This window comes from Mytilus galloprovincialis, chromosome 9 (assembly GCF_965363235.1).
Source record: "Mytilus galloprovincialis chromosome 9, xbMytGall1.hap1.1, whole genome shotgun sequence".
NCBI classification, from domain to species: Eukaryota; Metazoa; Mollusca; class Bivalvia; order Mytilida; family Mytilidae; genus Mytilus; species Mytilus galloprovincialis.
The window spans coordinates 60,527,605-60,543,049 of record NC_134846.1 but is presented as its reverse complement, the minus strand read 5'-3'; the positions used below and the strand labels follow the sequence as shown (position 1 = coordinate 60,543,049).

Here is a 15,445-nt window from a genome sequence, read left to right as displayed (position 1 = left end):
CCACAGACCTTCAGCAGAAACCGCAACTTATATAAATGATAAAAGCACGGTTAATAAAAAATATAGCGAAAGTGACACTTCCTGGTTTAAGAAATTTGACCCTTTCAGATATACGTCTACTAGCTACATTTTTATTCACCTGTCCTAAGTCAGGATCCTGTTGTTTAGTTGTGTATTTATTTATTTTTTTTTTATTTATTTATTTGGTTTATAACTGTTTCTCGATTTTTATATACTAGTAGATTTGACCGTTGATTTTCCGTTTCAGTTGTTTTACACTAGTCATTGTTGGGCCCTTTATAGCTTGCTACTCGATGTGAGCCAAGGCTTCCGCGTTGATGTCCGTACTTTGAACTATAATTGTTAACGTTTAACAAATTGCGACGTGGATGGAGAGTTGTCTCATTGGCACTCATATCACATCTTATTGGTTATAGAATAAGTTATCAAGGAAGAGATTCCTGCAAATTAATGTGAAAAAAATAAATCAAAAGTACAAGGTACTTTCATTTGCCTTTCTTATATCTATATAGTCCATAAAGGAAATTCATGCAGCACTTATGACCTTATGCTTATAATTCTCATATAAGATCGAGTTTGGAAAGATAGATGTATGAAATTTTGGAGACCACAAAAACATAGAGGACAAACAGAATTCTATAATGTCGACTTTTCCGTAAAGAGTTGCAATCTAAACTTTGAATTATTCGAATGTCTTAATGTCTGCTTCAGCTCTTCTATATAATTTTTTTCCTTTCTAAGTTCTCTTTTTTGCAGCAAGTTCTCTTTGTCTTTCTATCTGTCTAACATCTGAATTTTCTCTCTGAGACTTCTTTCTATTTGCTTCAGTCTGTCTATAATTTGTATCCTTTCTTACTTCTCTTTTAGCAGCAAGTTCTCTTTGTCTTTTATCAGAATTATCTCTTTGAGACTTCTTTCTATCTGCTTCAGTCTTTCTATAATTTGTATCCTTTCTTACTTCTCTTTTAGCAGCAAGTTCTCTTTGTCTCTCTATCTGTCTTACATCTGAATTTTCTCTGAGACTTCTTTCTATCTGCTTCAGTCTTTCTATAATTTGTATCCTTTCTTACTTCTCTTTTGGCAGCAAGTTCTCTTTTATTGAAATCTTCATTCTTTCTAGCCTCTCTTTTAGCAGCAAGTTCCCTTTGTCTATCTATCTGTCTTATATTTGAATTTTCTCTCCGAAATTTTTTTCTATCTGTTTCAGTCATCCTATAATTTGTATCCTTTCTTGAATATCTTTTTGCATTTAATTCTTTTTCCTTGAATTTTTTATTTTTTCTTCTATTTTGCATGTAGTTTTTCATATATACAAATGTTGATACCTTTATATACTGGGTAGACTTTTTTGTTTGTTTCGTGTTCCTTAGGGTCTGATCATTGAAATAATTCTTAATCTGGTTGGTCATATCTTTGTCATTATCTATACTACTGATACATAAAGGTAACATTTCAAATTGAGAGTCTAAATCAATTTGTAAACTTGTGTAAAAAGCATACAAGTAGCTGAGGAGGTCATGTAAGTCAGTAAATCCAATCAAAATACTTTTGCCAGAGGAATCTAATGGATTATTCAGTGTACATTCCGAATGAGAATGAGTGTCAAAAAAACAGTATATATGATTATAATAATAAACTGCCGAACATATGGCTCCAATCATTATAAAAAAAAATTTTGACTGCTTAATACAATTTTGAATTGCTTCTTGTAATGAGAGAAATCCAGTCAACTCTTGGTACTGTAAAGCTATACCAAACAGAATGTTTTGTTTGTTAATTATAAAAATCCCTTCAGGAATTTCAATTTTGACAGGAATTTCATCAAAATTCAAAGGCATATTTTTAAATAATCCCTGTGTTGTTAATTCTTGAACATGCTTCCTGTAAATTTCATCTCCTTTATTTAAAATGTAATCCAGGTTCAGTGTTTTTGAATCAAAATTTAAAGAAGAAAGTGATAAGAAAACTAAACAATTACATGTACATTGGTTTCCCCTGCTTTGAGCAGCAAATGTTGTGGCATACTGGTCAAAAGTTCCAAATTTAAGAAAGTTTGCATTGAAATAATTGACATATTTTGATAGCGCTTCTTCTGAATTATTTTTATAATGTTCATTTTGGTTTTGCAACAGATCAGTTTGGATATTACTATGAGAATCTGTTTTTGCATAACTATTGTTTGATTCATGTGACAGAAAATCTCTTTGTATATGACAAGTTTCTTTTGCACAGTTATTGTAACTGTTTTGATTTAATTCTTTTGCACAGTTATTGTTACTGTTTTGATTCAATTCTTTTGCACAGTTATTGTAACTGTTTTGATTCAACTCAGATACATGTAGTTCAAGTTTATCTAATTCAGATATTTCAAGTTCATTCAATTCAGATATTTCAAGTATATTCAGTTCAGAAATTTCAAGTTTATTCAATTCAGATTTTTCAAGTAGTTTCAAGTTACTGTTGTTTATATTTGTGTGGAGGTCAGTATCCCCCATGTTATTTGAGTTACTGTTGTTTGTATTTGTGTGGAGGTCAGTATCCCCATGTTATTTGAGATACTGTTGTTGAGGGTGTCATTATCACCCATATCAAGGTCAATTCTGGTACTGTTTATGGGGCCAGTATCCCCAGTAAAGTCCGTCAGTGTCTTTTTCTTTGGGTTTAGCCTCTGCTACCCTCCAATTTTTTCTTCTTGGCATCTTTAAAAATCTATAAATATATATGCAAATAATGTACAATAACGAGGAAAAAATGTTACAAATGCATAATGCGATAAAAGAAAGGCTAGATGAACAATTGCACAATGAGAGGTAATACGATTAGTAACTTTAAATACATCATGAATATAATATGTGTTTTCTGCCATAGAGTTGTCACTTGTTTAGACATACTAAAGATACACATATAGATGTATCTAGAATAATGATGCCTCAATCACACGTAAATTCAATTCGAATCGAATTCGCTAATCGCATTCACACACTCTTCTTTTTTAATTGGAATTATCCTATTCACATTAGAAATACCTTTTTGTAAATACGAATTAAAAGATAACGTCCTTAGCAAAGTAAAGCAAATTTGACCCATATTGCAATTTAAATGAGAAAGGACGTTAGGACGCAAAATATTTTGAATGCCAATTGAACTTATTTCGAATTACGCGTGAACTCAGCATGATATGATATGATATGATAAAACCACCAGTAGACTTGAGCAAAGGTCACGATAAAGGACTAACAGGGCCATGCATACGATTGTTTGCAGATCAACTTCAAAACGACATGTTACATGAAATGGAACATGGAATAAAGGATCCCCCAAAATATGACTAACTGCAGAGAATTTATAGCACTTGCTCCTGCAGTTCTTAATCAAAACAATTGTGCTGATTCCATCGTTAAGTTCTTCAAGGTTGTATCAGACGGAAAATTTCCTTTTGACAATTATATTGTGTTTTTCTTATGAATTAGTTAACTTTTTCAGCACTTCAAACACTTGTGAAATGCGTTATATGGACAGTACAAAAAAGTTTTGGAAACTTGGATGGATATTATTTGGCGGCAAGTTTGTTCGATTCAATTCACCATTTTTTTTCTTAAAATGTCCTGTACCAAGTCAGGAAAATTGCCATTGTTATATAATAATTCGTTTCTGTGTTTGTTACATTTTAATGTTGTATTTCTTTTGTGTCGTAGTTTTCCTCTTATATTTGATACGTTTCCCTCAGTTTTAGTTTGTAACCCGGATTTGTGTTTATTTCTTGATTTATGATTTTCAAACAGCGGTATACTACGGTTGCCTTTATTAAACACCCGGTAGATGAAGGGCCAGATGAAATGCCATATATATATGACACATATATATCAGTATAGTATAATATATATAAGTACGTCTGAGTCAGTATAGTATATATATATATATATATATATATATTAGTATATATATATATATATATATATATATATATATATAGTATCAAAAAGACTTTGTCTAATAATTGACCCATGTGGAACCCCTGGCTTAACTGAAACGTAATTCTGAAACTTTTTTTTCTCGAATATTTACAAAAATTGAATCCTGTTTTTTTTTTAATCGTATCTTGATAATGGTTGATAAAATCAAAGGACAATTACATTGTTAATATATTAGTGTGTCCCCGACATCCTTCGATATTCGATGTGTTGCCGATATCCTTTTTCCATTTTTTTAAAATTAGAAGTTTTTCGACCATAATGACGGATATTTGTGGGTAACAAGTGTTTTCCCGAGTACAATAAAGATAAAGTAGGCGGTTCTTGATAATCAAGATGTTGTTATACAAATTTTTGCCGATATCCTGCATGTTTGACCTAACTCCTAAAACTGGTATCGAAGTGTTTGCAAAATTGAGATAACCAATAATATTGAGCGATGGCGCATTAATTTTCCTACTTTATATAGTCTTTGGTGGACTATTTTGTATAATCATAACCCTCATATAACTGGCATAATAAGTAAAATTCTTACCTTGAATGACAAGATGGTGGTCAAAGGAGTAGGTTCAGTAAGACCCCTCGTTGGCCCCAAAATATAGCAGTTTTACAAAATTGTTAAAATGTAAACCTTTAGTTATTTATTGGACAGTAGAATGCTTCTGCTACATAAATATGGACTGTTTTTGACAATACAATGCACATATATCCGGTACTAGCACCATTAAGTCATGCTAAATTACTGAAATCCTCATAATTCTAGCATTTTAGTTAAATTTTAGACGGTTTTCGTGTAAAATGAAAGTGGCCGCATTCGTGTTCATCCTTAATATTGAAATGTAAGTTGTATTTTATGATAATACATAACATATATAAAGGTTGAGGATGAACACGGATACGGCCACTTTCATTTTTACCAAAAACCATCTGAAAAGTGACATTTTTCGGCATATTAGGTAGATTTTTCATATTTGATCTTGAATCGGATCGTTTTTAATGACTAAATCTGTTAAAATCTTTCACATAAACTAATTAATTCAAATAGAATAGACACTTAAGTGCTTAAAAAGTGGTCAAAATCTTTCGTCAGATGAACCTGAAATTTGAGGCCAAAATCGGTCCTTACCGGACCTACTCCTTTCAATCGCCGACACCCTGCGTGATGACGTAGATTCCCCCCTTGTAATTTCGACAAACATTATCGGAGTGAAATAAAAGCTAAAATTTGATCTGTAACTCATCATGATTAACTCACATACCAAAAATTAGCCCAATATCTGAAGGCATTTAGAAAATAAAGTCTGTATAACTGTAATTTTAAACAATTTATCAAAGTCCAAAGGCCTTAATGTCTGCAAAAAAAAAAATAGCGAAGAAGAACAAACCGTAATTTGATCTGTAACTCATCATGGTTAACTAGTAATTGTATTGTAACTGTATGTAAAAAATTGTTTGTATCTATGTATCTATGCAAATCCATATTCTTTTGCCTTATTCATGTATACTCTGTATGCCCCTTGTGGGCCCTTAATTGGAAATAAAATATGTTCTGTTTTGTTCTGTTCTATACCAAATATCAGCCCAGTATTTGAAGGTGTTACGATAAAAAGTATGTATGAAAGGTTTGTTGCGGAATGATGGAATGACGGACAAGGGTAAATATATATGGCCCAGACAACTTTGTTGCTGGGTCATACAAATTGCTACTTCTTACAAAGTCGCTGGACCATGACCATGACCATGACCAAAGGGGCAGGGCCTCATATCTTAGTCATGAAACTGATATGAACTGATAGCAGTCCATTTTGTACATAATTTCATTGATCTATCACTAATAGATCCTATTTTTATATAGTCAGATATTATTAGAAATCATAAAAATAATAGCGAGAACGTCTTTCAATTTTTTTAATTTGTAGAACTATAAATCAAGTATATCCATGATATCAGATCACAGTTACAACAGAACATAAATGCTTCAAATATTTATTAACACGATTAATTTAAATGCAATGATAATGATTATTCTTCAAAATTTTAAATATATCCATTGAAAACTTGTTTCAACTTCATCCTTCTCTTTTACAAGAATGTTTTCTCCACAACAACATTGACATTGTTGGGATCATGCAAAAAAATGCTAAATTTACAAGTGTTTGCAAATTAGATACATTTAATTGTATGCTACGTACCTTATTTTCATCTGAACAACACAGTGAAATAAATATAAACAGTAAAATAATAACTAAGCTATTTCAATCAGGTTAATATTATTTGCTGTCCTTTATCTGTAATGTATTCTTCCCTTTCATGATCGTCATTTTTATTTTATACTTTAATTTTACATTCTAAATTTGGAATGCTAGCTAATCAGATTATTCTTTTAATTTCGTTAATCCTATTCATCTATATGATATTATATCTAAAAATACTAAGCAGTTTGTGAGTCCCCATTATATTTTTAAATTATGCAAACTCTTCCATATTACATATACTCTACCTCAGACTGTTCACTATAAAAGGAAAGGAAATATTCCTACTTTTCATTGAAGAGTTTCTTTTTGCTATATCTTATTACCACAAAGAAACTTAAAGTACAAAGTACAATAAACTAAAACTGATGACACTGAAAATATATAGTCTTCATTCTTGTAAAGTAAATGGTATGGTTCAAATATTTCTTAAATATTAATTCAATACCAATACTTTATATAGGATTTATCCAAGGAAATGAGAACAGGGGACACAATTACATTAAAAAATAGTTAAACTTTCCTAAACTTCTAAGAAAATATAAAAATTAAGGATTTGCATAGTTAAACTAACTGTACAAATCCTTGATAAAATGAAGAACTTTATTTTTTTAATGACCAAGAACATCTTTTAATAGTTAATTGATTGATGAACATTATTTCTGCGCATAATTTATCTCCATATTTAATAATATTCAAGATAATAACCAAAAACTGCAAAATTTCCTTGAAATTACCAATTCAGCAGCAGCAACCCAACAACAATTGTTGTCCAATTCATCTGAAAATTTCAGGGCAGGTAAATCTTGACCTGATAAACAATTAAACTTGTGTCAGATTTTCTGTAAATACTTTGGTTTTAGAGTTATAAGACAATATCTACATTTAACCCTAGGTTCTTTTGTTAGCTATGGCAGATATCTTGGTTCCTTAGCCGGGTCACCAAACACATTTTTTAAACTAAATACCCTTATGATAATTGAGGACACGTTTGGTTCAATTTGTCTTACTAGTTTCAGAGGAGAAGATTTTTGTAAACGATTACAAAAATTTAAGAAAAATGGTTTAAAATTGACTATAAAGGGCAATAACTCCTTAAGGGGTCAACTGACAATTTTGGTCATGTTGACTTATTTGTAGATGTTACTTTGCTGAACATTATTGCTGTTTTCAGTTTATCTCTATCTATAATAATATTCAAGATAATAACCAAAAAAAACGGCAAAATTTCCTTAAAATTGCCAATTCAGGGGCAGTAACCCAACAACCAGTTGTCCGATTCGTCTAAGATTTCAGGGCAGATAGAAATTAACTTGATAAACAATATGTCTCCTTGTCAGATTTGCTAGTAATGCTTTTGTTTCAGAGTTATAAGCCAAAATCTTCGTTTTACCCCTATGTTCTATTTTTAGCCATGGCAGCCATCTTTGTTGGTTGGCCGGGTCACCGAACACATTTTTTAAACTAGATACCCCAATGGTGATTGTGGAAAACTTTGGTTAAATTTGTCTTACTAGTTTCAGAGGAGAAGATTTTTGTAAACGATAACAAAAATTTAAGAAAAATTGTTTTAAAAAAAAACCTATAAAGGGCAATAACTCCTTAAGGGGTCAACTGACAATTTTGGACCTGTTGGCTTTTTGTAGATCTTACTTTGCTGAACATTATTGCTGTTTACAGTTTATCTCTATCTATAATAATATTCAAGATAATAACCAAAAAATGGCAAAATTTCCTTAAAATTGCCAATTCAGAGGCAGCAACCCAACAACAACCAGCTGTCCCATTCATCTGAAAATTTCAGGGCAGATAGATCTTGACTTGATATACAATTTAACTCCTTGTCAGATTTGCTCTAAATGCTTTGGTTTCAGAGTTATAAGCCAAAATCTTCATTTTACCCCTATGTTCTATTTTTAGCCATGGCGGCCATCTTGGTTGGTTGGCCGGGTCACCGAACACATTTTTTAAACTAGATACCCTAATGCTGATTGTGGTCAAGTTTGGTCAAATTTGGCCCAGTAGTTTCAGAGAAGATTTTATAGTATTTACTATTAGTATGTAGATTAGGGATAAATTTAGCCAAGGATGGCAAAAGACAGTTTTGTAATACTTATACTCTATCATAGTTTTAAAAATACATGTATTTAAAGTAACTTTCCAGCTTGTATGCATGCTAGTAGAGGGCAAGCACTTTTATTTAAATTCACATATTATAGTCAAAAGCTGGATAAAAGGCAAATAATTTAAGCAAGTAAGGTTTTCTTGAAAATAATTAAACAGTGATAGTAATTTTCTATTTTATTTTTCACTTTAATTTCTCTATATATATCTGTTTTACAGTTCACCGACCCCTGTGCATTTTGAATGGCTAATTCAAATTTAGATTTTGATCATGTGTATAAAAGTTTCAAAGCAATTATCTATCAGCTCTTGGAATGTTAATGGATTATTTAAAAGAATAAGTGGTAACAGAGTTTGTAAACTAGACGATGATAATATTTGTCAAATTATGACTGCAGACATTGTTGGTCTTTCAGAAACGCATATCCCCACCAATGAGATTTTAAACTATGATGGTTATAAATGTTTTGTAAACTGTAGATCATCTGATTCAAATAAAGTTAGAGGTGGTTTAGCTACATTTTTTAAGAAGGAAATATTATCAGGTGTAAAGTTGATGGATAAAACAATGGATGATATAATGTGGTTTAAACTAGACAAGACATTTTTCAGTTTTGATAGAAATGTATTTTTATGTTTTTTATATATTCCTCCTTCAAACTCATCTTACACATTAAGAACAAATTTTGATCAACAAATTTTTGAGAAACTTGAAGCAGATATTGCGAAATATAGTATATCAGGGGATGTAATCCTTATGGGAGATCTAAATGCACATATAAACTGTAAAGAGTTAGATTTCATAACAAATGAAGTAGATGACAGTTTGGACAACTTTCTTCCCACTAATTATGTTGCAGATAGTGTATGCAAATTTAGAAATACTCAAGTACACCAAAAAACTAATAACTATGGAAAATTAATACTTGACTTATGCACAGAATCTCAATTAAGAATCCTTAATGGAAGAACTCTCGGTGATTCAAAAGGTAAAATCACTTTCTATAATCATAATGGTGTGTCAATTGATGACTATTGTTTATGTTCATCTGAATTTTTACCAAATATGGTCAATTTTAGTGTAGGACAATTTGAACCAACAATATCTGATCACTGTCCAATTTCAATAACTATACATTCTCAATTAGTAAATAAGCAATGTGATAATTATGTTAAGCCAACTCTTAGAAGAGTTAAATGGACTACTAAACGAGAAGAAATTTTTAAGTCCAATATGTTGAAAGTGAACTTTGGGACTATTAATTCTGATGTAGATAATTTAACCCAAAAAATAGAGGCGAATAATACATGTAATTCCAATGTAACTCAAAGTGTTAACGATACAGTCTCTAGTATATCATCAATATTATACAATGCTGCTTTTTAAGTAATACTAATAAGACCCCTGGTAAAACCAAGAGAAGTAAACGAAGAAAAATAAAAAAGCCATATTATGATAATGAATGTGAATCTAAATATAGGTCCCTAAAGAGTCTGACTAGAAAATTATGTACTGAGCCCTGGAATGACAGTCTTAGACACAAAGTATTATATAATAAAAAAGAACTGAATAAACTTATAAGGAAAAAATATAGACAATTTAGACATAAAATGATAAAACAGATTATAGATTCAAATAACAGCTGTCCAAATGATTTTTGGAATACAGTTAAGAAACTAAAAAAGGAGAACTTCAAGGATCCTAGTTCTAACATACAACCTAAAGAATGGTTTAAATATTTTAATAAATTAATGAATACTGATTATGATAAAAATGTTTGTAATGATAAGAAAGAGTATACTACTTTTAAAGATTGTAACACATGTACTAAGATGTTAAATAGTTTTATTACAACTGAGGAGGTGGTTATTGCAGCAAAATCTTTAAAGAATAATAAAGCAAGTGGTTCAGATTGTATTACAAATGAAATGTTACAAATATCTTGTTATATGAATATTGATGTTTATGTAAAATTGTTTAATCTTATACTTAAGTCTGGTATCTACCCAACTTTATGGAGAAAAAATTTTATTAAGCCCATTTTCAAGGGTGGGTGTTTTAATGATCCATCTAATTACCGAGGTATAGCCCTTTCAAGTTGTTTAGGAAATTTTTTTCTAAAAGTTTTACATAACAGATTAGAAAAGTATCTTGAAGGAAATGAACTTATTTGTCGTGAGCAAATTGGATTCAGAAAGGGAAGTCGAACAAGTGACCATATTTTAACTCTAAAAACTATAATTGATAAAGCATTTAAATCATCAAAAAAGATATATGTCTGTTTCATTGATTTCAGGAAGGCATTTGATACTATTAACAGAGATGCCTTCTTTTACAAATTGTCTTATTACAACATAGATGGTCCCTTTTTTAGTATAATGAAAGATATGTATAAAGAGGTTTTGTACTCGGTAAAGATCTCGGAAGGTATCACTGATTTTTTTAATTCCTCAGTTGGGGTAAAACAAGGGTGTATTTTAAGCCCTACATTATTTTCTTTATATATTAATGATTTACCATCTATTTTTGACTCAACATGTGAACCACCCAAGTTAAATGATAATGATATATCATGTCTGTTATACGCTGATGATTTAGTCCTTATTTCTGAATCGGCTACTGGCTTACAAAAATGCCTTGACAAGCTTAGTTTATATTGCACTAGTTGGGATTTAACAGTAAATCTTGACAAAACCAAAGTTATGATTTTTAACAAATCAGGTAAAAAACTTACAAAAGACAAGTTTGTTTTTAGTGATAATATTTTGGAACACTGTACAGAATATAAATATTTGGGTATACTGTTTAAACCATCTGGTAGTTTTACAGAAGCAGTGAGACTTCTTTGTAAAAAAGCCTCAAAAGCTATATTTTGTATTAGAAAACTGTTATTTTCTGAAGATATCAATGTATTACCTCACTTAAAGCTTTTTGATGCTTGTGTTAAACCTATACTTCTTTACTGTAGTGAAGTTTGGTCTCTGTATATGATAAAAGATATTACAAATCTAGAGTCAAAATATTGGTCATTGGCTACCATCAAAGTCCAAATTAAATTTGCAAAAACTTTAATTGGAGTAAATAAATCAGCTGTCAATTTAGCAGTACTAGCTGAACTTGGTATGTATCCAGTTTTTATAGAAGATTTAAAACTGTCAATTGGCTTCTGGTTGCATGTGATCAAATCTGATAACAATTGTTTACTAAAAGATGTATATTGTTCCAACCTACAATTAACCAACGGATTTGCTAAAAAGATTGAACAGTTACTTGCTACATTAAATTTTTCACATGTTTGGAAAAATCATGATACTATTTCAAAAAGACGTTTATTATATGCAATTCATACCAATGATAGATATCTTAATTATTGGAAAGAAAATATATTTTGTGATAATAAATCAGTACATGGTAATAAGCTGAGAACATATAGACAGCTTAAAGAAAATTATAAATTGGAAAACTATTTATTGTTAAATATAGACAGAAAAGTAATAGGGCATTTTGCTAAAATTCGTATTAGTAACAGTGTTCTTAGAATTGAACAAGGGCGTCACACTAAAACCCCTGTAGAAGGAAGAATTTGTCCTTTGTGCTTCTTAGAAGTTGAAGATGAATTTCATTTCACTTTAAAATGTACAAAACTAAATATAATTAGAGACCAACTGTTTTCCAAAATTAGTGAAATAGTTCCCTCTTTTTTAAATATGACTAATGAAGCAAGATTTAAATTTTTATATACGTGTGTTGAGACTGATATAATTAGAATTATTGTTAAATTTATAAGCGACATGTACATTTCTAGAAATGCTTTATTAAGCACTAAATAACTTTGTGGTACCACCTCCTCATATAATGTTTATGAAATTGCTATGATATATATATGTTTGTATTTTTTGTATAACAAATTTGTATTGTCTTGGTATCAATCCTGTAATTTTGGATTTTAAACCAATAAAAATTACTTACTTACTTACTTACTTACTTACACGCAAAAATTCATTGACAAACACAATATTGTGTCAACGAAGCGTACAGTATAAAAAGGTGTAATGACAACGAAGCGTACACAACATGAAAATAAAGACACTTTAAAACGTGTATTTTTTTGTTTCTAGACACAACACAAACATACGACCTTTATAAGTTTGTTAATTTTAACTATGAAATTTTCAAAAATGTATGTTATAAAAACTATGAGGTACAAGAAACATTAAGTTTTGAATATTTAAAAATACCAAGCACGTTTTATCATTGATATCGTCGTGCGTTATTTGATGTTTGTATATAAAAATTCAACATATTTGAAAAGCCTTTTAGTAACTAATGAGTATTATGGCAAAGAATATATTGGAGCAAAGTATCCGAAGAATAGATATTGGATTTTCTTTAAAAGTATTAATTTCTTACTGTCTGAACTCAGTGTTACACGATCATGTATCTGTAGCTAGTTCTGAAGGATCCCCCCTTGATGACCTTTGCATTGTTGTGATGAAGTCCCTCACTACTGTGCACTGGTCATGAGGAGAACTACTGCAGATTGAGATACTATATTCCCGGTTCTATTTTTGCTATTTTTTAGTTTCCGTATTTTAAAATAAACTTAATATCATATCCTTTTAATATTAAATCGGCCTCATTGCACTCAATGTCTCTTACTATAATTATATCCTACATTACTCATATTATCAATTTATTATTTGTGTATTACTTATTGTGTATTTCACTAATGTTTATATAATCATTGTATTATGATGTTTTTGTATCTTGCCTGACAAGGGCCCATGATTGGAAAAATAAAATAATGTCTAATGTCTAATGTCTAATGTTCGATTCGAACACGTCAACGTCCGGTTTCATCTGTATCGGGGTTATACAGGGTGGACATGTAGTCTTAGGACTTTGTAACTTAGGACAAACGCCAGCATTATTTTATTTTACCTGTTTGGTAGACAGAATATTATGAAAGAACTTTATTACGTTTATCTGTGCATGTACATGTACACATGTTTACGTGTATCATTTAGTTCTACTTAGAATCGATTATGAGGTTTTATGCATAATACATACTTTTAAATTGTATAAATATCCTTGAAATTATTTTCCTGTAAATGTGAATAAGATAACGTTCTCGATCCAGTAAATACAAATCTACAATAACTTTTTTGTGACCCCAAGTTACCCCATTATAAATGCAAAAATTTTGAAATGCAATTTTCAGGAAATCATACTATGCTAGGTCAAGGTCAACTTCAACACGTAAAAATGTCTACGAGATGTACAGTGGCAGAGTGTAAATGCAAACAGTTTGAACAACAGTCCACGATTATTAAAGTAAAGAACAAAAAAGGTTTGCAATGTAAGATTGGTTGTGGAGCTCCTCTTTATTTTTACAATTAATTCAGGTATTTAGAACCCGTGGCTAATTTTACTTCTAGGAATTAAACCTCGAGAGTTGAACTCATTTATGCAGTGGCGGATGCAGGGTTGGAACCCCCTCCCCTTGTTTTTGGACGATCGATGCATTTGAATGGGGTCATATAATTGGAACCCCTCCTTTGTCCTGGGTTGGGAGCCCCCCTTTTAAAATAGCTGGATCCGCCCCTGTGTAGCTATTTATATGAAGTCAATTCTTGAAATGTATCAATCATCTATCTTCACCATTACCAAAAATGAATAGCTTCAAAGCTAATATGCAAAAAAAATTAAAATCATATTTTATAGACTTGTGGAACACTGAATTGGTATTTAAAGCATTCAGATGGTAAACTTAGAACTTATGTTACATTTAAATCAGTTTTTGGAAGAGAAAAATATCTTTCCATTATTGGGAATTTTGAACAGAGACGAAGCTTAACAAAGCTCAGAATTTCATCACACCACTTAAGAATTGAGTCGGGAAGGTATCAGGGTACTCTCCTAAATGACAGAACTTTTACTCGTTGTAACTCCGGAGATGTGGAGGATGAATATCATTTTGTAGTCTAATGTGTTAAATTTAATGATGACCGCAATCATCTAATTCAAGAGATAACTAAAAGTTGCCCCAACTTTTTAACTCTTAACGCAAGAGATATCTTATACAGCTTATGAACACAGAAGATAAGTCTATTCTCACTGCTGCATGTAAATTTATTTCGAAAAATTGTTAATTATGTGGCTTTCTTGTCTGCTTCAGACACAAGGAGGACTGTGTAAATACCACATCTCCTTGAGTACCGCCCCTTGGTGTCTGTTGCAGTAGGGAAACCTACACTATTCTCAATACCTGTTTATTGCAGTATATGTTATTTGCTGTGAATATACATGAACTTTTTCCATTTGTTTTTGTTTTTCTGCATCAGATACAAGGAGGATTGTTAGAGCTTTTAAGATCACAATCCTAGAGCATCGTCCCTATGTGTCTGTTTCAGCTAAACAATCATTTATTTTCTATTTATAAATTTTCAGCAAAATATTATAAAATCAAGTGAGAAAAAAAAAAGTAAATAAATAAATGGGGTTTGCCACATCTCTGGAGTAGCAATTCTCAAATACTTTTTTATTTAACAAATAATACCGACTATTTCAATAGTTTATTTTACAATGTTATGTAAAATACTGTATGTTGTATCAATTATATATGTTATGTGTATATGCCCCCCTGGGGACCTAATTTGGAAAATAAAATTTATCTTATCTTACATTATCTTATCTTATATGTGGCCATCCTTATATAAAGGTATACACAGGTGTGCCGCTGGTTTTTACGGGTCACTTATTTGGAATATCAAATTATAAAAATGGGTATACCAATGGATCATATGATTGTTCATTTTCTATAAAGATGTCTTTAAAAATTGTATACTGACTTTTTTCAGCCCTTATTTGAAATTCTCAAGGCTGCTTTTGAAGTGGACAAAACTCTCACAAATAGAGAAAATTCATGGTCTTATAAACTATCTGAATTAATGAAATATATTGGAATACCCTTTAACAAGCATTGTAATAGTAATTTCAAACAGAAACTAGAAGATTTCTACAAAAATAAAATTATATTTGAACTTTCTAAGATAAAAGATGGAAACTGTGGTAAA

General features: G+C 30.6%; 1 protein-coding gene across 2 annotated transcripts in view; it reads left to right on the top strand.

Annotated features, from left to right (window-relative positions):
• The window catches only part of LOC143045496 (uncharacterized), a 38,396-nt gene that overhangs the window by 18,814 nt on the left and 4,137 nt on the right, over positions 1-15,445 (top strand). The gene's annotated exons all lie outside the window — the stretch shown is intronic.